This window comes from Anabrus simplex, chromosome 6, assembly GCF_040414725.1.
Source record: "Anabrus simplex isolate iqAnaSimp1 chromosome 6, ASM4041472v1, whole genome shotgun sequence".
NCBI classification, from domain to species: domain Eukaryota; kingdom Metazoa; phylum Arthropoda; class Insecta; order Orthoptera; family Tettigoniidae; genus Anabrus; species Anabrus simplex.
The window spans coordinates 229,727,701-229,754,228 of NC_090270.1; the positions used below are offsets into that span (position 1 = coordinate 229,727,701).

The 26,528-nt window shown below is 41.2% G+C and overlaps 1 pseudogene; it reads left to right on the forward strand.

Moving 5' to 3' along the window:
* The first annotated feature begins 19,320 nt into the window (after window positions 1–19,320).
* On the forward strand, window positions 19,321–19,439 carry LOC136876637 (5S ribosomal RNA; annotated as a pseudogene).
* Window positions 19,440–26,528: the final 7,089 nt, after the last annotated feature.

Here is a 26,528-nt window from a genome sequence, read left to right on the forward strand (position 1 = left end):
AACAAGGGCCTGGAGCTTCAGACTCTGGGTCGGGGATACACCTGGGGAGAATGACCAGTACCTCGCCCAGGCGGCCTCACCTGCTACGCTGAAGAGGGACCTTGCGGGGGAATGGGAAGATTGGAAAGGATAGACAAGGAAGAGGGAAGGAAGTGGCCGTGACCTTATGTTAGATACCATCCCGGCATTTGCCTGGAGGAGAAGTGGGGCAAAAACGGAAAACCACGTCCAGGATGGCTGAGGTGGGAATCGAATCCACCTCTACTCATTTGACGTCCCGAGGCTGAGTGGACCCCGTTCCAGCCCTCGTACCACTTTTCAAATTTCGTGGCAGAGCCGGGAATCGAATCCGGGCCTTCGGGTGTGGCAACTAATCACACTAACCAGTACGCCACAGAGGTGAACTCCTTCAAGTAAACACTCAATAAAATGTCCGGGCAGCGCCGGGTAATGTACCTAGTTATAAATGATTCAGATTCTGATTCGTCGCCACTCAAATAGCCTAATCCATGTTTGACTCAGTCACGTTTTTTGTTTTGTGGGTGTTGCTATGAAAGATATAAGAGGTGTAAGCATGGAGATATTTTAATAAAACATCGAAATTAACTATTTGAAGCCGTGAACTGTTCACTAAACTACCAGAGTCGTAAACTTAGCCATTGGGTCCTGGATTAATGAAGTCAATAGACACGTTAAGATATACTGTGATAGGTGCTAAATATACAGTGCTGTAGTGCCAACATTCCCACAGGGTATACTCTAAGGCATGGCATCACAAATCCCGGATGCAAGGCATTTAAAATTAGTGCTAGTTATAACAAACTTCCTTCAATTTGGCATACATCAGGAACATAGAAGATATTTTATGATCAAAAAGAAGAAATCCATATTTGAATGCATTAGTTTGAAAATCTTAATTACCTCACAGAGTGGTTTTCTACTCGACCTATTTCCATATATTTATTAAGAAACAATCCAAGGCACCTCTTTTCACTTGCAATCACACTTTCCACTGGAACAAATTCTTGAACTGATGTACGTTACAGTACGGTGGTTTTGCAGCCACGTCTTCATACACTGACTGACAGAGCAAATGCAACACCAAGAAGGAGTGGTCAGAACTTTATGCCAATTGCAGGGTAGACTGACGTCACTGAGGTATGCTCATGATGTGAAATGCGCCGCTGTGCTGCGCACGTAGCGAACGATAAATGGGACACGGCGTTGGCGAATGGCCCACTTCGTACCGTGATTTCTCAGCCGACAGTCATTGTAGAACGTGTTGTCGTGTGCCACAGGACACGTGTATAGCTAAGAATGCCAGGCCGCCGTCAACGGAGGCATTTCCAGCAGACAGACGACTTTACGAGGGGTACGGTGATCGGGCTGAGAAGGGCAGGTTGGTCGCTTCGTCAAATCGCAGCCGATACCCATAGGGATGTGTCCACGGTGCAGCGCCTGTGGCGAGGATGGTTGGCGCAGGGACATGTGGCACGTGCGAGAGGTCCAGGCGCAGCCCGAGTGACGTCAGCACGCGAGGATCGGCGCATCCGCCGCCAAGCGGTGGCAGCCCCGCACACCACGTCAACCGCCATTCTTTAGCATGTGTAAGACACCCTGGCTGTTCCAATATCGACCAGAACAATTTCCCGTCGATTGGTTGAAGGAGGCCTGCACTCCCGGCGTCCGCTCAGAAGACTACCATTGACTCCACAGCATAGACGTGCACGCCTGGCATGGTGCCGGGCTAGAGCGACTTGGATGAGGGATGAGGGAATGGCGGAACGTCGTGTTCTCCGATGAGTCACGCTTCTGTTCTGTCAGTGATAGTCACCGCAGACGCGTGTGGCGTCGGCGTGGAGAAAGGTCAAATCCGGCAGTAACTGTGGAGCGCCCTACCGCTAGACAACGCGGCATCATGGTTTGGGGCGCTATTGCGTATGATTTCACGTCACCTCTAGTGCGTATTCAAGGCACGTTAAATGCCCACCGCTACGTGCAGCATGTGCTGCGGCCGGTGGCACTCCCGTACCTTCAGGGGCTGCCCAATGCTCTGTTTCAGCAGGATAATGCCCGCCCACACACTGCTCGCATCTCCCAACAGGCTCTACGAGGTGTACAGATGCTTCCGTGGCCAGCGTACTCTCCGGATCTCTCACCAATCGAACACGTGTGGGATCTCATTGGACGCCGTTTCCAAACTCTGCCCCAGCCTCGTATGGACGACCAACTGTGGCAAATGGTTGACAGAGAATGGAGAACCATCCCTCAGGACACCATCCGCACTCTTATTGACTCTGTACCTCGACGTGTTTCTGCGTGCATCGCCGCTCGCGGTAGTCCTACATCCTACTGAGTCGATGCCGTGCGCATTGTGTAACCTGCATATCGGTTTGAAATAAACATCAATTACTCGTCCGTGCCGTCTCTGTTTTTTCCCCAACTTTCATCCCTTTCGAACTACTCCTTCTTGGTGTTGCATTTGCTCTGTCAGGCAGTGTATATTTCTCAGCCTTAAATCGGCACGTGGTGCTGCATTTGGCTGTATGAACATGAGGCTGGGGTCGTAAGCAACGAACGGTGGTGACCTTAAATAAGTGATGGCTCATAATGTTATTCATCAAGCGAAACCTTCGATGTTTACAATTACGAGTGTAGCTGGAGAATTAAAACTCACTGACGCAATGGCGGAATTAAAAAGTAAAGAAGCCAACGTAGAAGGTATACGCAACTGGAGCCTCCATCTATGGTCATCGATATAGAGTGGTGCCTTCTTGTTCACCACCAGCACGCTCTCAAACCTACACCATCCGTCGTCGCCCCCCCCCCCCGGCCTACCCCTCCTCCTCAATCCATTATTCCACCCCCTCCTCCAACTAATGTCTTCTTTTCGCCACCACCGTCCCCCGCTGACCTTCTCCGACTCTTACTCACTTCTCTTGTAACCTTCTCATCGGTGTTTCATCTCCTTGCTCTTCAACTCCTTCGTCACCCCCTTGCTTAAAACTTCTCTTCCTTCAGTTCCGTCATGTCTCTCTTAAGTCATAGCCTATATTAAAACCGTCCACATGCACCTCCCTATTCCACAATTCTACTTCCCGTCTATCTGACTTTTCCTCTTCGAACACGTACCCTATCATTTCTCACTTCGTTTACCCATCTTCTTTTCCACACATCTCCTTGACCCGCCCGCATCTCTTGGCCAGAGTGAGGGCGTAACCCTCTAGGTGGCCCGCCCCACCCCTTCAGGGTGGGGAATGAAAATGAAAAGAAAAAAATGGTATACGCAAGAAATCAAAAGTCATACACTTATGAGTGGAGGTAACCAGAGGGCATACGGTGTATACCTGAGTATACCCTCGACTACAGCCCTGTATATTTTTATAAGTCGGAAATGGATTAACCTATACAGTAGTCAACATTAAAACAGCGGCAGATTACTTGGTCTGGGAATGTAGAGCCGCCATTTTTGGTGTACGTGGGTACGATGCTTCTGTCAGGTGGAAAATCAGTTCAGCAAGGTTACGTTTAGTGTTCGATGATTCATGAACTCTCTGACTATCCATGGTGACGATGCAGTTTTCACATTAAGACGATCACAACAAAAACCACCATCATCGCTAGTTAACACGATTGAACGATACTTGGCTTTGATAATGGACTAAGCAAGAAAAGTAGTCGGTACGGAAAAACTGTACAGGACATAAATTGTCGGAAATTTTATTCTGTATAACTTCTGTTATGTAGTATTTATCGATAGAACCAACAAAAACAAAGATATGCAGTGCACGGGCGCAAGGTGCAGGAGACGACTTCACTAGGTTGACCAGAGTGCAAACCCCCACTCCGCTCCCCCTACACCTGTCTCACCGGTTCGGCCTGTCTTCGCCTTCACCACCCTCCCCGCTGATCCTCCCCTCATTGCAAAATGTTTATGTGCGGTGAGCGGTGACACTGTTGTATGAGACGTTACCGGTGTTAAATCACTCTTCTTTCAATTTGGTTTGAGCAAACAATTTATCTTCTCTAGCTCTTCTTTTCCTTTATCTTTGCAATGATACCAGTTATGCCTGCAACAAGGGACATGCTAGGAGCAATTTGAGAGCCTTCTTTAAATTACAATCAGAAATAGGACTACTCGCACGCAATCTAGTTTTCGTACAAGTCAAAGCAGGAAAAAATACCTTTTACATATGCAAGTGGAAACGAATATAGAAATACTTAGCTGCTTCTCGATGCAGCTTAGGAAAATCTTCCTTCGAAAAATTCTCGTAGAATTTGAGCAAAGCCTTTGTAATGGAAAATATACCTTTTTGATTAACTTATCGCATGATTATTGTCCCACGGATTAAGCATTTGGCTTTATCGTCACCACTGACAAAGAAATACGAAAGTTCGCAGTTCGAGTGAAATGGACTTTCGGAAGTCTTTGCTTTATTTGAAACAGGTTGCTCCATTATTATGTTGTCTTGCGCTTATCTCTTTCACTGATAAACAAGCCGTCTATCACCGAACGCTTCGTCGCTCTCAGCGCACTACACCATCCGAGTCAAGCCGAGTTGAGTCGAGTCGGAACGATGCACAGTGCACGGAGTCTCTGCGCCTGGATATGCTCGCGTGAGATTTTGAGCGTTTGAGAGGCCCTGGGTTAGACTGTAGTGCCTTTATCCCCGACTTTACATACTGATTTTCATTAATTTTTCCCCCCGTTTTCTCTTTGCTTGGCATTGGCATGAACTGAAAACTTTCTATTAAATAAATATAAACTGATAATGACTAATGGAATTTGGGAGCCATAAATATACAAATAAATAATTCTTAAAATTTGCCGGCTGTTGAGACTCATTTTCCAGGGTCGTTGCCTTGTAACAAGGAGATCTGAATCACTGATACCTGGAAAATAATATTGGAAAAGGAGTCCATCTGGTACTTTCCCCCACCCATAAAATTAAACAGAATATATCTTAATATCACACAAATTTACTTAATCAATTAAACCAGAATATATCTTAAAATCTGAGCATAGCTCGTCGTAATACACCCTTGAACATATATATATAGCAAAATAAACAGAATATTAATATGAATAATTAATGTCTCTATATTATGAAGTAACTCTCTCTCTATAGGAACTCAGTTTATCCCGAAACGCATATTATACACACTCAGTCATGACTTTTTCGAAAATGGACTCCCTTTTTCTGATAGCGTTGATATACTGTATTTTGGAACGGCCCAACACGTTACCTCATGTAGATATTCTTAACCATAGAATATTGTCCCACTCCAGCATCACTCTTCCTGGTTCCGTCAACTGAAGATCTCCAAAAACTCCCAACATGGCATGGGACCTCTTCCCTCAACTCGTACCAAACACTTCTCTGATTACCACAAGTATCACCTCTGAACACTGCAAGCTGCAACTTCAGACTACTGACGCGTGCTTGCACCACACTAGCCCAAGCCAACACAACAGCATCTTAAAATAGCCCAGTTCCGGGAATTTCTCTACCTCAGCTCCGTCAACACGTAAACATCCACTCGGAGAATCGTCACGTAGGTACACAGCCAGGAGATAAACTGAGTGAACTAAACACGCTAGTCCCAAATAAATATCGAGATTATATACAATAATGAGAGTTCCAAAAGGAGTTACTAAGCCACGACGGCTAAATACACACATAATTGAAATATACACATGAATAAATAATAATAATAATAATAATAATAATAATAATAATAATAATAATAATAATAATAATAATAATAATAATATCTGACCGGGGTTTGTCAGGTTACAGAACTAAGCAACAGAAGTCTAAGGTTATTAATATCTCCGTTATCATAGTCAGCACGGTAAAACTGTATAAGATATAAATAATCAGAAATTGCATTCCTAATAATGTTTGTTATGTTGTATTTATCTAAAGGCCCACTAAATAACATAAATATTTGAGACTTAAATTTTAGGCCTTCAGCGTGAATAAAATTATTACCGGGCGAGTTGGCCGTGCGGTTAGCGGCGCGCAGCTGTGAGCTTGCATCCGGGAGATAGTGGTTTCGAATCCCACTGTCGCCAGCCCCAAAGATGGTTTTCCGTGGTTTCCCATTTTCACACCAGGCAAATGCTGGGGCTGTACCTTAATTAAGGCCACGGCCGCTTCCTTCCAACTCCTAGCACTTTCCTATCCCATCGTCGCCATAAGCCTCTTTGTATCAGTGCGACGTAAAAGAAATAGCACAAAAACGGACAGACAGACAGACAGACGCCGATGTGCCGGAATTCAGTCCCGAAGGAGATCTTTCACGTGCCAGTAAATCTACTACCACAAGGCTGACGTATTTGAGTACCTTCAAATACCACCGGAGTGAGGCAAGATCGAAGCTGCCAATTTGAGGTCAGAAGGCCAGTGCCTAAACCGACAGAGCAACTTTGACCGGCTATTATTTCCCTTTAATTCTGAGAATGTATGGACAAAACTCTTATTATATAGATATAGATATAGATATAGATATAGATATAGATATAGATATAGATATAGATATAGATATAGATATAGATATAGATATAGATATAGATTTCTTTCTTTTTTTCTTTCTTTCTCTTTAATTCCATTTAACGATCTTTGCGTTAATAAGATTAGTTATTTCAATAGACACTGAAAATGTATTAATGTTACTACAAACAGACGAGGTAACGCTTTCTACCAGAACAGTTAAACACCATTAGTGTGATTACATTTTTTCTGCTCCTAAAGACGTGACGTGACACTTTCCACATCGTGTTTCAACAAAGCGCGCTCGTATTTCGAGAGTGAAGAAGATGCCTTTATACCGAGTGGTTCAGTTAAATTAATGAACGTCTCAGCCGGATGTCTGGATTTTATTATATCAACATAAAGAGCAAGTGAATAATAATCAGCGATATAATGCGAGGTTCTCTCGAAAATGTGTCAATTGTATCAGGAATTTCGTAAAGTTATTGTGCGAGTGACTAATACACAATTACCAAAATTAGTAGATTTATGCTTTTCTTAAGATGCCCAATGCGTTCCAGAACAGAGATGAACATCAAGTGAACTCTTTGGACATATCAAACGAATTTTCATTTTACAACAACACGAAGTGGCTCTCCAAGTGCCAAATTGGAAGAGGCTTTTCCTTGAGCTACTAACAGTATTAACTATGACATATATTCATCCCACGAATATCTTCCCTAGTACGCTAATCATATTTGAAACGTGCCATTAAATTCAAGGACACTTTCGATCTACACCTAAAATAATCAAGCATTTTACTCCAAATAATGGCCTTAAAGAAGTGAATTATTTTAAATGTATCATCAGTGGCTACTGAGACAAATGCGTGACTCACAAAAATTTAGCTAACAAACGGAGTAGTGTTGATATAGGTTCGTCTTAAACGGAGAAAGTGAATTCCATAACTTATCTCATTCTGAGAAAGGGGTCAACCTTCATCTTTCACATTTCGTCACGTTTAAAAACCTGTTTAGATGAATGCTACAAATCACTAGATCTTCACCTTAATTTTGAAGGTTATTTTGATTTTTACGTCGCTTAACGTTTGGCTGTTAAGTTGCATGAGATTAATCAAATTCGCAAAACATCCTAAAATCGGAAATGGGTACATATACTTGCATGTGTACCGTTCTGATTTTCATAAGGCACATCTCCAAAATGAAGAACATACAAAAATAATCTTTCTCAGGTATGCAGTGTCAAGTGAGGCAAAATAAAATTACTGTTGTGCATTTCGCAATTATACACTAAAGGAGGCTTCTGCAGTCGAATTTCACCTGGGTATAACTCGTTATGTCAATTCGGGATGCATATAAAGAACAATTCTTGATGCAGTAACTTACTACACAAGAACCAAGCTAACCGCCTTTTAAATTTCATTTAAATGTTTAACACACTTTGGCAGGTATCAGTTGATGACCAAACGATTAAAATATGTACAAAATAAGCGACTAGTGAACTGTATTGTACTATACTCGCAGCCCAAACGAAGACGAATGTTACCCAGCCAAATGATTTGCAGGTGTTGGAGGGTCCAAGTTCAGCGTGATGACTTCCTCAACTGAGCTGCTTGCATTTCTAGATCCGCTTCGTCTTCCTCGAATATCAGAAAGTTACTCATGAGGCTGAATAGGACCCTTTAAGGAAAAATTAGAATACATTCTTAGACGAACTGGAATTGGACACGGAGTCTGCAGGTGTGAAGTACAAATACCAAGTGCAGACCAGTGAGCTGTCGTGATCATTCTCCATTTTGAATGTACGCAAGTGCAAATGTGAACTGACACTTGGACTGAATCTTTTGTTCAGCGTTTCAAAAATCAGAATTAAAATGTGTGACTGGGAACTTCTACGTTCCACTTCTCCACTTTATCAGATTTCTTTCCTTCTAGGCTTGGCACCATATAGCTTCTGCCCCTCTACGGGTCTACGGAGGTCTCCTTGCGGACTTGTGATCTCTTCGTTTGTACTCATAGCAACTGTCGTGTTTCTAGTACGGCTTGTCTTTACTGATGTCCGATATGCATGGTTTGACGAAGATTGGGCAGCTGCTCTCTTATCCATCTGCTTCCATTTTTCGGAAATTTTCATAATCGCCCTCGCTGTGATCCTGAATGTCACAGTGAATGCACCGCGATTTGCGCTCTTCTTTAAGCTGATCTCTAAGGTCGATTGCGCCCTTGCGGAGGAAAGAACTGTTCTACATCAAGGTAGTAGGAGGCTCATATTTACCCAATTACCCATCGTCGTTGTTGGATATGTCTTATCATTGCTTTGGCTGTATAAGCGTAGTGATGATGTGTACTTTGTTCTTCAAATCATAATTATCATTAGTCAGTACTACATCATTATTCTCCAATTCGTAAATTCGGCACTTTTCCTTAAACAACGGTTCGTCACCGTTAATAAATTTCTACTGCAGAAACTCAACAGTAGAGACACCAGTGACTTGTCTAAGTGTTTTGTTATTGTCAAGATGAAGGTCGACGATCGCAACGTGGGATATCCATCACCGTCAATACGCGTGTTACGCAAAGCTCATTTGGCGCTGTGTGGAGCTTGTGATACTGTGTCTTCAATTTTCGGTCTTCTGCTGCTTCTTCGTCTTGTGCATCTCTTCACCACGTTCCTCAATGAGTTTCTTCACATATTCGAGATTAGACATCCACTTCAAATGGCTTTTATCTTAATCTTTATTTTCGTATACGCCCTGAAACTTCTGGTAATGTGTTTGTCTTGCCACATGACAGTGAACGAAGCAAACTACACCACGATATTAGTGAACTTGTTACTGACAGAGAATCTAAATCGAGCTGATGTTAAAGAGTTAAAGCTATTTGCTCAACAACTAACATCCTCCAAAGCACAGTTCTCCGTTTGTGGGATTTTCACAATTGATTTGAAATTTCTCTCCGCCTTCACTCTGTCTCTCCTTGGATATTTGGTTATCATAACACAGGCACTTTCAAAGTGATCCGAGATTCTTATAATACGGTGCATTTCATCGTTTCTGAAAACTAGAATAGAATATTCCCATCCCCTAGTACCGGATCGCCTGGATCTGGGCAGAGAGCAATGATTTATTGCAATCCAAATTATTGTTGATACATGTATGATTTCCTAGTTGCAATTAATTTGACGACCTTAAATATTACACTTACTTTTATTCACTATTTACGCCCAATCTCTAACTTGTAGTTTCTGCAATTTATTTTTCATTTTTGTCCTAGATAGAATAGTGTTACAAATGTATTCCAATCTTTGGGCAAGAAGACTTGGGATGAAGGTCAGTCCACTCGTCAAGAAAGCTATGAGACGGCAGTGATTAGAGATTAAAGACCGCGTGGTTGAAGGCTGCGTCTCAGACTATGGATATGAGTCAAACCACATCTCCTACTTTATGTAAACTTTTAAATCTCAGTGGAAAATGTCATTCCAGTGAAGAGAAATTTGTAGGATTCTAGCAGGACATAGCAGATATTATCATAGATTCAGGAGGTCAAATGGACATATCCAAGGCTTGTGAAAAGGTAGATCATGGGAGAGTACTGACGAAAATGAAGGCTATTGCACTAGACGAAAGAGTGACTGAATGGGTGACTATAATTCTAGATACAAGGACACAGGGAATTGCAATAGGTGAATCTTTGTTTGATCCTGTATGATTGAGAAGGGGCTTCCTGCAAGGCAGTATTGTTCGACCGTAAGTTTCCTTATGTATCTACAGTACGTGTTATGAGTAAAGAACTGATTTTGCAGATGATATTATACTGTAAATAGTAAAAAATCAGTTACAGGTTTGTGAGTGATTGCAAAGAAACCTCAACAATATTGTGAGATGGACAGCAGACAGCTCATGGTAAACGGGATTGAAAGGCAGGTTATAAGTTTCACCAAAGTGAAAAGTCCACTGTATTTTTATTACTAATCAGATGGGGTCTCACTGCAAGTACGTAAGTGTTCATATAAGGATATACCTTCATTGGCGTAAGCACAACATAAAGGTTCTGAGGGTATTTAGGGGTTGTAGTAGGGATGTGAAGGAGAGGGAATATGAGTCTATGGTAAGACCTCTATTAGACTATGATTCCCTCACCAGGACTACTTGATACGAGAAGTGTAAACGAACCAAAGGGAAGCAGCACGATTCGCTCTGGGTAATATCCGACAAAGGAGTAGTGTTACGGATTTGTTGCAATCTTTGAGCTAGTAAGACTTGGGGCCAAGGGGACGAGCTACTCCACTAAGCGGAATGTTCCGAACTGTCAGTAGAGAGATGGCGTGGAATGACAGTGGACGAATGAGCTTGAGTGGAATGTTTAAAAGTATGAAAGCTCATAATGTGAAGATAATTTTGGAAATGAAGAGGAAAAATTGGGGAAAATATTCATTTGCAGGAAGAAGAATTAGTTATTGGAATAATATTCCTGGAATAGTTACACTTCTCTTTAAAATAAGACAAATTTGCAACATCAACAAAGAACCTACTACGGTACTACCAAAACGTAGTTCCCTTCAGGAACTGTAACGTTGTCTCTGAGGCAAGGTAGATGTGATACGCAGAAGGAGATGTTGGGAAAGGGTGAGGGGTTTGGCGACCGTTTTCTATACTAGGAACTGTCCCGGCATTATCCTTAGTGCAGGAGAATGACAACCACGGAATGCCATTCTTGGGACAGCCGACGGTGTAGAATAGTCTGTCTCCCGAATGCAGAGATGTAGAGCCACGGCAGAAGAGCAAACACTCAGCTAGGGGCATATGTACACATTAATATTGTTTCTTTTGTCTGATGTTAAGGACCAAAATAAGACATACCTGTAAAACAGTATTTTCGGGAAATGTGTTCGGAGCGTTTTCAGATTTTTTTACGGGGACTGTACCGTATTTTGGCATTTAATTGATTCTGCCACCTATACAATTGAATGGAAAACACCACAAAAATTGCAAACACCACGCGCAGGTTATGTGAATTTATGATAAAAAATATTATGATAAAGTTACACTTAACGACAGAGCCAGAAAAATAATGTAACACCTGATGTATCATACATTTATAATACACCAGGTCGCTAGGGGATTTATGCGGTATCTTAGGAGCCCTACCTAAGTTGACACTATAATTAGTTATTTTTCGAGGTGTGCTTGAGATAATTTCGAGCAATACTCGAGCAGGAGAATGGCAGCAATCTAGGAGTAATTTATTTTACTAAACTACTAAATCATATGTGTGGTAGTCATCTTTGATAAGTATTGACACCAAAGAGTGTACTGGAATACAAGTGAACGAGATACATGCTCCTTTGGTAATTTCATTTGTAGCTTGTTACGTTTCGAAAGATGGGAAGACTAATTATAATTACTGCATCTTAATGTTATTAACGTAATATACTGAATGCATTAGAAAAAAGGCCAACACAGATAGTAACTGACTTGTGTAGTGTTAGAATAAGTGTGTTGTTGTGTTTTAGGCCATATATCTTTGAGGTTATTAGACCTAGTGTATTTAATATCGTAAAGTTTATTATTCATTGTCCCATTATTGTTACATAGATATTAAGGAAATAACCATAGTTTCACCATGTTGTGGTATGATAAAGTGAACGTTTATTCAATAAAGAAAGAAATGAGAGACAAATAAGTAACCCCCTAATCGGACTTCAGTGTCATTGGGTAAATTAATTTACTTCACCGAAGGCCAGAAAGGGCTCGCTATAAATTTATACTTATTCTCATAATATCTGTCTATTTTTATTGAAATGTAAATGTACATATCTGATTTTCTTAATTGTGTTGTAGAAAACTGCGGATGGAAAATGCGCCATTGAGGATCAATGATTTATGTTAGGTAAAGAAAGATGTTATGGCTTTCTGTTCCTTTTCCAACCTGACCTCTGTTTCGCTCTTCAAGAGATTCGAATATTTGTTACACAAATGCCATATTAAAACCTCTGATTGATTATCATACTCTGTTGCATATTTCAAACGTTTAAATAAAACGTACCGGGCGAGTTGGCCGTGCGCGTAGAGGCGCGCGGCTGTGAGCTTGCATCCGGGAGATAGTAGGTTCGAATCCCACTATCGGCAGCCCTGAAGATGGTTTTCCGTGGTTTCCCATTTTCACACCAGGCAAATGCTGGGGCTGTACCTTAATTAAGGCCACGGCCGCTTCCTTCCAACTCCTAGGCCTTTCCTATCCCATCGTCGCCATAAGACCTATCTGTGTCGGTGCGACGTAAAGCCCCTAGCAAAAAAAAAATAAATAAAACGTCGCTTTAGTTGATGATTCAAATATCTTATCTTTTTATGCTCACATTGTTTCTTGATATTATCTTTTATGTTGTGATTCGCCACATATCTACTGAGAAATAGTTTATGGTAAACTGTACTTTTGAATGCGTCGTACGGAATATCACTTTTAATCTCCATATAAGTATTCCAAGAGAACTTGTGTTTGTGATGTCATCGAGCGTCTCCCCGTTAGAACTAAGACACATTGACAAAGTTCCCCCACCAACTTGACCCATGTTCTCACTGATTCAAACTACAAGGTGAAACTCTCACCCAGTTTCAAGAAAATAGGATTTGAATATTTCGAGAATGCTTCACAAATCCACTCCAACGTGTGGTGCGTTTGTATGAGAAACGCATAGCACAATGGGCAAGCTGTCACGTTGAGAAGCTCGTGATGCACAAATCGAATGTCTCCTTAATTTTTCTTTTCAAGCCCATGATATTCTCCTCTCCTGCTATAAATGCCAAGCAACAAGTACAGTATATCGGTCTGCCTCTATGGTGAAGTATTTAATGTGATTAGCTGCCATCCCCGGAGCCCAAGTTCGATTTCCGGTTCTGCCTCGAAATTTGAAAAGTGGTACGAGGACTCGAAGGGGGTCCACTCAGTCTCGGGAGGTCAGCTGAGTAGAGGGGAGTTCGATTCCCACCTCAGCTATCCTGGAAGTGGTTTTCCGCGGTTTCCAAATTCTTCTCCAGGAAAATGCCGGGATGGTACCTAACTTAAGGTCACGGCCGCTTTCAATCTTCCTATCCCACACAAGGCCCCTGTTCAGCGTAGCAGGTGATGCCGTCTGGGAAAATTACTGGCCCTCCTCGCCATTTGTATCCCCAGCCAAATATCTCACTCTCCAGGACACTGCCCTTGAAGCGGTAGAGGTGGAATCCCTCACTATGTGCGGGGAATAGACAAACCCTGGAGGATAAACGGATTAAATAATAATAATAATAATAATAATAATAATAATAATAATAATAATAATAATAATAATACCAAGCTCGATAGCTGCAGTCGCTTAAGTGCCACCAGTATCCAGTATTCCGGAGATAGTAGGTTCGAACCCCACTGTCGGCAGCCCTGAAAATTGTTTTCCGTGGTTTCCCATTTTCACACCAGGCAAATGCTGGGGCTGCCACGGCCGCTTCCTTCCCACTCCTAGCCCTTCCCTGCCCCATCGTCGACATAAGACCTATCTGTGTCGGTGCGACGTAAAGCAAGTAGCAAAAAAAAAAAAAAAATTAATAATAATATGGACACTTAGTGAGATTAATTCCCTTTATTTAAATGATGAATAGATGTTCCCCCTTTCACTCTAAAGATGCTAATGTAATTGACTCATCATAGGCTTGTGTAGCAATTTCGTTAATGCAGTGCAATTGATTTAAGATACTTTGTGAAGTCACCTCAACTGAGACATTTCAACATAATTGTGTTATACTGATGTTAAATTGTTTCTAAACCTTCTGGATGGTCTGTGCACTTGTCTTCATGAAGCGTCTCTGCTCATATGTATTATTCTGCAATTTTCAGCATAAGTACACAATATTCCAAGACGATAACCACATTTCTGTGAGAATGTCATTTCCTTCCATAGATAAAGTACTACGCAGAAAAATTAGTGCCATACCAGCATCACCTTAGTGATGAGTTGGAAAGTGGATTGGTGATTTATACAAGGTCTCAAATACTGTATATATCAGCATAGTATAAGTACATCTTTAGATTGCACTTGTCTGCTTTGTAATATCATTTCAAGAAAATGAGTTCCTACAAAAGGAATTCATTTAGTAATATGACACTGAATGTGATAAAATACTTTATAACCAGTGCAATTTGATGTTATAATCAACGGAGGCAGAATCAAATAATATTGAAGTTCATGTTTTCCAGCATAATTCTCTAAAATTTTAATGCCATTCAGAGTATGTACAAACTAAATTACTTTACAAGCACATTGTCTTTCAAGTAAAGTGTTTTGCGTAGTTTTTGCAGTTTTACTGTTGAGAAGATATACAAACTGAGAAGAATATTATTAACCAAAAAAAAGCACGAAATTAATTTTCTTAAGAATAACATTAGCTGATAAAAGAAGCAAATTCTGGAATCGGTGTACCAACTGACTGGGTTCTACCTTTGTAAGCAGATATCAAACAACCGCATATCTGAATTAGTAAAACAGGTTTTGGAAATTAATTATATTATCTCCTCCATCAATAGCAGGAATGATTAAATGCCATCAATTTGTGATTATATACTAATAACAAGAAAACTTGCATTTTTTAAATACATTATATTGTAATTAATTACTAACTATAATTCACTTACAGAAGGATCGATTCACACACTATGCATATTATTTAAGATAGTTTAATGAGACTGATCCTCTAGACCTGTGTAGTAATAGGACGTTATTCATGCGCGATACCTTACGCAACTGAATTAAAGCATATTTCAAAGAATTTACGGTTATAAAATATTCTGTTAATGCAATTGAATATTAGTTTGGAAAATATGGTAACCTGTCCAGAACCCAACAGAATAAGAAATCAGAGTAGCATATTTAATCTTTGCAAATTTTAGTGACTTGTGCAATCAAACACATGTGATCTATATGCTTTCGTACAAATATAGAATGCGCGGTGAATTCATGGGAAAAATAACAAAATAAAACTTCTAGGATGGTTTCGAGCGGAAATTCTAATCCATAACTATTCTTAATTGTATTCTCAAGGTTGAGTAACTCCACCTTAAGACTCTAAAACCAGTCTCAAATTCCAATCAGAGTCGAGAAAAGACTCGAGCCAACTTAAATACCGTCTTCAGTCATTAAGAGAGTATTATGGAGTGGTTTGAGTTTGGTTTCTGACATTTTGAATTAAGTATTTAAAATTAGATAGTCTTATTAACGTTGAGGGACGAACGATAGAGTTGACTGATAACAACCGAAGAGATCTGTTTAAAAATTCCCTAGTGAGAGGCATTGTTTTTGATTGATTGATTGATTGATTGATTGATTGATTGATTGATTGATTGATTGATTGATTGATTGATTGATTGATTGATTGATTGATTGATTGATTGATTGATTGATTGATTGATTGATTGATTCACTCATTCATTTATTGATCGGTTGATTGGTTGTTACTCGATTATTACAAAGCAGGAATATTAAAAGCAATATCATAGGTCTTTTTAATTTCTCTTGTTCCCAGTGAAAAACAGGTCATCTGTAGAAAGTCTTGATTTTGGACTTTGATTTGCCAATGCTTTAACCCTTTTCTAAGTTTTCACTAGTTTATCATCGCGTATGCAGCTGCGGCGGTGATCTTATAATCCATCCTTTTGTTCAGGCCATATTTATGTGGAAGTTACGACCTGCCAGATCTTAACTGTCTTAATTGAAAGTTCCCTAGCGTGAAGGCTGTTTATTTCAATACCAACAGGTTAGGGTTCGAGATTTATTTCTGTACACTCTGTTTAGAATATATTTCTTTCATAGGTGACGTGGAGGGCTAGTAGCCAGGAAGTTAGTGTAGACTTCAGTGTTTCTGTAAGTATGTGAATAGTTTGATTCAGTTGGACGTCTATTTTCTTTTATTGGTAGCTATTTAGTCAAATAGTGTAACAGTGGACTAGACAAGGCCAAGGTGTTATTATCTTGTAATAATTCACGAGTTTTAATAAAAAGAAATGAGCACCTTGGATTTGCTACGCACCACTACTCCCCTCTTCCAGATTTCTTTCATTTTGGGGTTAGCTCCTTACAGGTACTGTCCCTCTACTGGACTGCGGAGATCACCTTGTGGTATGGTAATGACATCACTGATGCTCGTATTACTTTTCGCATGTCTAATCATCACTTTAACTGCCGATTCTGTAGTCATGCAATTTAAGTTACCCTGGTCAAGAGGTCCCTTTCATATATACTACTTGGTCATGTCAAGTTTCGAGATTGCCCTAGGATTGACAATGAACGCCACAGTGAATGCATCTCGATTCGCGTTGTTGTTTCAGAAAGTCTATGCCGTAGATTGTGCCATCTTGGAGAACGCAAATGCTTTCTATCGTCGTACTAGAAGATTTCTAATGGTCACAGTATGTATCATTACATTGGCATTCATCTTAGGATCACTCAGTAGGTATATTTCAAGCCATGGACTTTACACATATATCCAAGGTGTGTTTTCTTCTTTCCAGTTGCTTATTTCATTTCTTCAGTTTGTTAATATCGTCCTTGTTATTCGACAAAGGTTTGTGGTCATTAATAAACACTTGGAGAAAAAGCTGAATCGAGAGACGAATATTTTCTCTTCTACTCGCATCGTGTCTTTGGGCGCAGCGGGTGGTGGACGCAGACTGGGAAATTCTTCCCCCAGTATTCGTGCTCTTCGCAGAGCACACCTCACCATGTGTCAGGCATGTGACCTAGTGTCGTCCATGTTCGGCTTGCGGTTGCTCATTCGCATTGTGCTGATCTTCGTCATGTTTCTGGTGTACTTTAATCTCATGTTAGAAACCATCCCAGATCTGAACCACATTGCTGTACATTCGGAACTCATATTCGCGTCGCTAATTGTAGCAGCGACCGTGTCATGCCACTTGACAGTAGCCCAAGCGGAAGATACGAAGGTATTAGTAAACCAACTCCTACTAGCAGAGGCTCTGAACAGTGCTGATTTCCACGAGCTGAAGTTATTTTCTCAGCAACTGCTAACCTCTAAAGCACACTTTTCCGCCTGTGGGCTTTTGACATTAGATTTAAAATTTTTCTCTACTTTTATTACGTCTCTTCTAGCATATCTGGTTATCATAATACAAATACACTCTTTATGAGTGGTAAATCTAAGGTCATCTCCGTACAAGCAATGCTTAATTCTAAAATTATAGGTGCCGGAACGCATACACTCATATTTTGCCTTCTTTTCGACCATTAGCCCTCGCCCCCCTCCGTAAATGTCACAAGCTTCGATATAATTTTTAAAAATCTTTCATGAAAAGCGGGTTTTTAAAACATAATTTCTTATAACGAAAACAATAAAACCACAAGATTGAATATAAAAAACGGGTGGTATGCAATATTCTTCAGTTAGATTTTGTCGTAACTTTCATAATATGCAAGTGTTTGAGGATTTATTTTATTGTAATATCTATCAATATGTTGAGAGAGTCATCATATAGCAACAACATGGCTTTATGCAAGGGGGATCAACGAGTTCAAATTTAGTAAAATTTACAAATTATGCGTCATCTTAGACCAACGAGGACAAGTAGATTCCTTTATACACAGACATGACAAAAGCATTTGATAGGATTGATCATAGAACCTTCTAAACAAGGTTCGCGGTTTTTGTTTTAGCCCATACATAATTGAATTCTTTAACTCCTAATTCAGGAACAGATTTCAATTTGTTACTTTCAAAGGGGTAGCTTCATCCACTTCGGGCATAAACCAAGGTTCAAAATGAGGTCCACTGTTGTTCATTCTGTTTGTTAATGATACTGGTTCTGTACTGAAGAATTATACATTTCAGTTATATGCCGATGATATTAAAATTCAAACCAGGATAAGGGAAAATTATAACAAGAACCCACAGCACTGGTTGAGGTGGTGGTGGTGGTGGTGGTGATTATTGTTTTAAGAGGAAGTACAACTAAGTAATCATCCTCTATATAACACTTATCAGAGAGAAAAAATGGAAGGGTCCGACACTTCGAAAAATGAGGATATCGGCCAAAGAAAGACAAGGGCCACGAAGGGCGTGAAAATGAAAGACTCCCTAGCCCTCGCAAACCTAATAGCGTCGGGATCGGAGAAGAACAAGAGTTGACCAAGGGAGGTTGGATAGTATAGTTGAAAGTAACGAGCCTGGCACAAGTAAGTGGAAGCAATGCCAAGACTCAGCTAAATGCCCCGTGGTCGCCACCCACGCTCCGACAACCACGAATCCATTCTTATAAAATGAACAGTATCAGCCTAAAATGAGTTGAAGAAAATATGGATTTAAGAGTAATATTTGATAGTAAACTTGTGTTCAGTATACACAAAAATAACGCTGTAAATAAGGCCTATAGGTACTTAGGATTTCTAATGAGAAACACAAACAAATTAAAAAATATCAAAGCCATTATACAGATATACAATTCACTAGTTAGAACGGTAATATAATATGCATCTATAGTCTGGAACCCATCATGTAATAAACATATAAAAGAAGTAGAAAATGTTCAAGCTAAATTTCTAAGGTATTTTTATTTCTGTATCTCTAAGACTAGCGCGAAATATGTGGCTTATGACTTAATAAACACTTTTTGGATAGATAAGTTGCATACTAGGAGAACATTAACGAGTGTAAAATACCTACAGTGAATCACGAAAGTAATCGGGCACTAGTGTTTTATGCAGGAACAATCTTGGCATAAATTGAAATGGGGCAAATGTAATGAATAACATAGTAGCATTTTCTTACTTGAAAACTTAACATAAACAAGCCAACGGCCATGCCATGTTGAATACACCGCTTCTTGTTCGATCACCGCACTTAAGCAACATTGGGTGCGGTCAGTACTTGGATGGGTGACCGCTTGGGAACGCCACGTGCCGTTGGCTCAATTCCCTTTAGGGGAAAAATATTTTTATAGGTCGACGCCCCGAATAAATAGCATTTTTAACAAAAACAACATAAACAATAATACTTAAAGAAACATGTCCAATATCGCAGCCACAAAAGTTTTCGGGCGACATGTGAATCAAACACACCACAGTACATTTAAATACTTTTTTATGAAGTCCCTTTTTGCATTATCACTTGCTTCAAGCCTTTAGACATGCTGTGAATGAGTTTTATTGTGTAATCTGGACTTACTTGTCTCCATTCTTCCATTATTCTATCTTTTAAAGCGTGCCTTGCTGTCACTGGCGTTTGTCTTATTTTTCTCTTCAGTTCAAACCATGCATTGTCAATAGGGTTTAAGTCCGCACTCTGAGGAGGTGTATCCAAAATTTTAGGGCAATTATACAGCGTCCATAGTCTCATAATATCCAATGTATGTTACGAGTCATTGTCATGATGTAATTTGAACTTACCCAAAAGCCCTGAAGTTCTATTTTAGAATATTCAGGTACTTATGCTTGTCCATTTTACTTTCAATGAATACTAATTCGCCCTCCCCAGATGAAGACATGGCGCCCCAAATCATGACACCTTCACCTCCGTGTTTAATTGAGGGTTGCAGATTCTTCGATTGAAGCTCCTCATTTGGTTTTCCCCAAACCATAGTTATTCTGTTTGAAGAGAACATCTACACTTGACTTTCGTCTTCAAAAATGACTTCGTCCCGCCAACCGAAAGGTTTATTTATGTGCTATTTCGCGAAGTCCAATCTTTTATTTCTATTTCTCTCATTTACCATGAGTATCTTCCTTCTCACTCTGCCACTATACCCTTCTCTTCCGATAATTCTTCGCACAGTTTCAGGGTGAACTTCCTTCCCATATTCCTGCAGCACATCGGCAGAAACTTTGTTGCCGTTAACTTTGGATTTTTCTTAATTTTTCTCATTACTCCAGTTTCCTCTCTTCTACTCAGCTTTGTTGGTCGCCCTGTTTTAGGTTTGTCATCAATTCTATCATCTCTGTTGAATTTTCTTATAATATCACCTATGGTACTCTTACTTATTTATAACAATGAGGAAATATCTCTTTCCGAACGCCCTTTAGCGTGATTGAAAATAACAAGTTGTCTCTTTTCAAATGATGAACTTTTTCATTTCCGTCCCATCGTACTGTAAAACTTTCGTGTTTACAGAATAGGAACGAAGCACATAATGAGCTTGTTCTGCCTACTACTACCCTCCACTCCCACCTGTTCCTGCCTGCGCGACAAGTGCCCGAATATTTATGCGGCTGCATATTGTGGTGCCTTATACCGTAACTAAAATTATAATTGCATATAGTTAATTACATTTTGCGGCGAGTTATGTGTGCTGCATTGTACGTCAATATTAACATCACTAAACGGACTGGCAATTGCTTCTGTTGGGCTTCAAATATTGAAGGAATACTTCAAATTTTAAAAAACGTAATAGGGTGGTCGAATATTTTTGTTATTCAGTGTACATAGAATTGTCGAAGTTAAAGTAGATAACCGTGAGTTACTCCAACAAATAAACCTGTATGCACCGTTTGGAAGTAACAGCAATAATTTTTCTTTATTAAATGGTCCAACACAAATCGCCAATGAATACACCATTAAATATCATATAAGTCAGTAAATTAATAAAATGCCAAACGTGGACATTTTTCACGAACTGAGTGCCTTCTTAAGGTCATTCAGAAGGGAACTTACACAGAGAGAATACATACATTATATAGAGTACCATACTTGTGTACCATGCGTTGTTTAGTACTTAGATTATTAACGAAACAAATTGAGTCCATTACACAAAGAGCACACAAAGGTAGTAACTGGCTTGTCGAGTGTTAGAATAAGTACCTTGTATACATTTTTGAAGGCTATTAGGCGTAGTGTATTTAATGTAATAAGCTTCATTGTGCCATTATCGCAATATACACTGACTGACAGAGCAAATGCAACACCAAGAAGGAGTGGTCAGAACTTTATGCCAATTGCAGGGTAGACTGACGTCACTGAGGTATGCTCATGATGTGAAATGCGCCGCTGTGCTGCGCACGTAGCGAACGATAAATGGGACACGGCGTTGGCGAATGGCCCACTTCGTACCGTGATTTCTCAGCCGACAGTCATTGTAGAACGTGTTATCGTGTGCCACAGGACACGTGTATAGCTAAGAATGCCAGGCCGCCGTCAACGGAGGCATTTCCAGCAGACAGACGACTTTACGAGGGTATGGTGATCGGGCTGAGAAGGGCAGGTTGGTCGCTTCGTCAAATCGCAGCCGATACCCATAGGGATGTGTCCACGGTGCAGCGCCTGTGGCGAAGATGGTTGGCGCAGGGACATCTGACACGTGCGAGGGGTCCAGGCGCAGCCCGAGCGACGTCAGCACGCGAGGATCGGCGCATCCGCCGCCAAGCGGTGGCAGCCCCGCACGCCACGTCAACCGCCATTCTTCAGCATGTGCAAGACACCCTGGCTGTTCCAATATCGACCAGAACAATTTCCCGTCGATTGGTTGAAGGAGGCCTGTACTCCCGGCGTCCGCTCAGAAGACTACCATTGACTCCACAGCATAGACGTGCACGCCTGGCATGGTGCCGGGCTAGAGCGACTTGGATGAGGGAATGGCGGAACGTCGTGTTCTCCGATGAGTCACGCTTCTGTTCTGTCAGTGATAGTCACCGCAGACGAGTGTGGCGTCGGCGTGGAGAAAGGTCAAATCCGGCAGTAACTGTGGAGCGCCCTACCGCTAGACAACGCGGCATCATGGTTTGGAGCGCTATTGCGTATGATTCAACGTCACCTCTAGTGCGTATTCAAGGCACGTTAAATGCCCACCGCTACGTGCAGCATGTGCTGCGGCCGGTGGCACTCCCGTACCTTCAGGGGCTGCCCAATGCTCTGTTTCAGCAGGATAATGCCCGCCCACACACTGCTCGCATCTCCCAACAGGCTCTACGAGGTGTACAGATGCTTCCGTGGCCAGCGTACTCTCCGGATCTCTCACCAATCGAACACGCGTGGATCTCATTGGACGCCGTTTGCAAACTCTGCCCCAGCCTCGTACGGACGACCAACTGTGGCAAATGGTTGACAGAGAATGGAGAACCATCCCTCAGGACACCATCCGCACTCTTATTGACTCTGTACCTCGACGTGTTTCTGCGTGCATCGCCGCTCGCGGTGGTCCTACATCCTACTGAGTCGATGCCGTGCGCATCGTGTAACCTGCATATCGGTTTGAAATAAACATCAATTATTCGTCCGTGCCGTCTCTGTTTTTTCCCCAACTTTCACCCCTTCCGAACCACTTCTTCTTGGTGTTGCATTTGCTCTGTCAGTCAGTGTAAATATTAAGCTTATAAACAATATTAACAATATTGTGGTGTGATCGTGTTAAAGTCAGCGTTTCCACGTTATATATTCTCTATAACGAAAGAAAGGAGAGCTAATTGTACTTTAATGTCATTAAAATTAAAATTTCTTGCTATAAATTTTTACTTACTGCCATTATACATTTGTATTTTTTCATTGCAACGTAAATGTACATATCTTATTTTGTTAATTATGTTGTGGAAAACTGAATATGGAAAATGCTGCATTGAGGATCAATTATTTATTTTGGGAAAATAAATATGTTACGGCTTCTTGTTCTTTTTCCAACCTGACCTCTGTTTCGCTTTCAAGAGATTCGAATATTAGTTAATGAAATGCCACAGTAAAACCTCTGATTGATTATTGTACTCTATTGCATATTTCAAACATTCAAATGAAACACTGTTGTAGTTTATGGTTCAAATATCTATGTTTGCATTGTTTCTTGATATTGTGATTCGCCGTGAACTTACTGACAAATAGTTTATGGTTGGCCATACTTTGGAATGTGTGGTACGGAAAATATCACATTCGCTTGTTGTTTAAATCAGGGTCAGCCAACTGCGTTTACGTGTGATGTCAGGTAACACGTCACACACTCTGCTCGGGCAGCGAAACGAAGTACTTAGTACTGTAACTGAGAAGTGAAGGCTAGAGGGTGGAGGGGAAACACAACGTCATTCGTAGGGGGAGCCCCAAGGGCTGCAGGTACAATGCGGTATGTGTAGTACATATTTCTCTCTACATATTTTATTGTAACGTAACTTTGTTTTGAAGTAGCATAAGAGTTATAAAGCAACTTTATTTTTACATATACAAAGTAAACATTTAGCTGTAGCATTCCTATCATTTTCAACAAACAAATATAGATCTTACCATAAAGATAAAAAGAACGGAGGGGTAGGTAGCTTGTCGCACCGTGATGTGCCCGGTTCATCCATACGTACTGTACCACTACCACCAGCACCACGTATTGCACTGCACGTGTTTACTACAAAGCGAGGCTGTCTCTTCGTCTCACTCTACGATAGCGGCTGCCCACCTTCTGCGCTCATACGTCACATGGGCTCTCCGACGTCACACGGGCCCTCTTACACCACACGCCAGCCAGTTGGCTGACCCTGGTTTAAAGGGGTCTAACATCTAAGGTCATCGGCCCAATATCACATTTAATCTCCATAAAGCATTCCATGAGAACTTGTATTTGAGATATCATCGAGCGTTTTTCCGTTAGTTCCCAGACACTTGGACAATTTTCCCCGACCGATTTGACCCATTTTAAATATACATGCAGGCAATGGCTTTTCACTGGTTCACACTACACGATGAAACTCTCACCCAGTTTCAAGGAAATAAAATTTGAATATTTCTAGAATGCCTCACAAATCCACTTCAGCTCGCGGTGCTTTTTTATGACGAACGCGTAGCGCAATGATCAAGCTGTCATGTTGAGAAGCTCGTGATGCACGGATGGAATATCCTTAAAAGTTCCTTTTCAGGCCCACGTTGTTCTTCACTACTCTTATACATGTCAGGAAAGAAATACATCAGCCCGCCTCTATGGTGTAGTCATTAGTGTGATTAGCTATCACTCCCGAAGGCCTGGGTTCGATTCCCGGCTTTGCCACAAAATTTGGAAAGTGGCGCGAGGACTGGAATGGGGTCCGCTCGGGCTTGGAAGGTCAACTGGGTAGAAGGAGGGAGGGAGGGAGGGAGGGAGGGAGGGTTCCATTCCCACCTCAGCCATCCTCGAAGTAATTCTCCGTGATTTACCACTTCTTCTCCAGGCAAATGCCGGGATGGTACCTAACTGAAGACCACAGTAGTTTCCTTCCCTCTTCCTTGCCTATCACTTCCAATCTTCCCATCCTCCACAAGCCCCCTGTTCAGCATATCGGGTCAGACTGCCTGGGCGAGATACTGATCCTCCTTCCCAGTTGTATTCCTGATACTGCCCTTGAGTCGACAGAGGTTGAGATCCCTCGCTGAGTCCTTGGGAAAATCTAAACCTGGAGGGTAAACGGATTAAGCAATAATACTAATAACAATCATGATACCCCGCGTGTTGGCCATGATCGTCAAGGTCTGACGCCATGGTTAGCCGATTGGAGTCCCGTTGGTTTAAAACATTCACCATCAGAATGTTGGCCGGAAGGGTAGAGGAAGTGGTGGTACACAATTTCTAATCACTAGACTTCGTGCGGAAAGCCTGGATTAAATTCCGAACCTCCCCGATTTGATCATATGGAGTAAGTAAATTCGTATCCTCATCCCGAGGTGGTGCAGCTCCTTTCAGGCACACCCCCATTGGAGGTGAGCTGCAAATACCATTTCAACCACATACCAGCCTTCCTGCCATTCTAAATTTCTGGCAATACCGGGAATCGAACCCGGGCCCCCGAGGACGGCAGCTAATAACACTAACCGTTACGCTACAGAGGCGGACATCATATGGAGTGAGAGCATATGACGCTGTTGATGGTGATTCGTCCGTCGGATGGGGACGTAAAGCCTTGATCAGACTCCTTGATGCTATTCGATAGGATTAGGCATCGGTTTCACCCTCTCCTTTCCTACTATCATGTATCACACCATTCACTTCTTCTCATTAACTCCTCTGATGATGTTGACGTCAGGAAGGGCATTCGGTTATAAAAACTCGCCACGACAGATTCATCTCACCTAATAATAATAATAATAATAATAATAATAATAATAATAATAATAATAATAATAATAGTAATAATATAATGGGCCATTTGTGAGATTAATTCTCTTTGTCTCAATTATTAATAGATGTTCCCCTTTTCTCACTAAAGATGTTAATGTAATTGTCTCATCACAGGTTTGTAGAGCAATTTAGTTAATGCAATGCTATTGATTTAAGATACTTTGCGAAGTCACCTGAGCCGCGTCATTTTATGAGAATTATATGTGTTAAACTGAAGTTAAATGTTTTCTATCCCTGTCGATGGACTTGTTTTCATTAATGTGTTCCTGCTCATATATATTTTTCTGTAATTTTCAGCGTAAGTGCACGACATTGAAAGACGATAACTACATTACGGTGACAAAATCACTTCCTGCAGTACTCAAAGTGCCTGCCAAAGAGAGAAATTAATTCTATACAATCGTCCCCTTAGTAATAGGTTTGAAAGTGAATTGGTGGTTTATACAAGGTCTAAAATACAGTGTATATCAAACAAATACAGAATATATTTTACTAGTAAATTACTTAATAATGTGCGGCTCCATGGCTAAATGGTTAGCGTGCTGGCCTTTGGTCACAGGGGTACTGGGTTCGATTCCCAGCAGAATCAGGAATTTTAAACACCATTGGTTAATTTCGCTGGCACGGGAGCTGGGTGTATGTGTCGTTTTCATCATCATTTCATCCTCACCACGCCGCGCAGGTCGCCTACGGGAGTCAAATAAAAAGACCTGCACCTGGCGAGCCGAACGTGTACTCGGACACTCCCGGCACTAAAAGCCATACGCCATTCAATGTTTTCATTTAATAATAAGGCATGACTAGATTTTTGCGAGAGTATAGATATCTTAATCACAGGGCACACTGGGTGAAGACCTGGAGCTGGGTACAGAGAGAGGTCCTAACAACAATAAGTTGCAAATCGTTTAAACTGAATTTATTAACATTAGGTTCACCTTACAATTGTACTGGT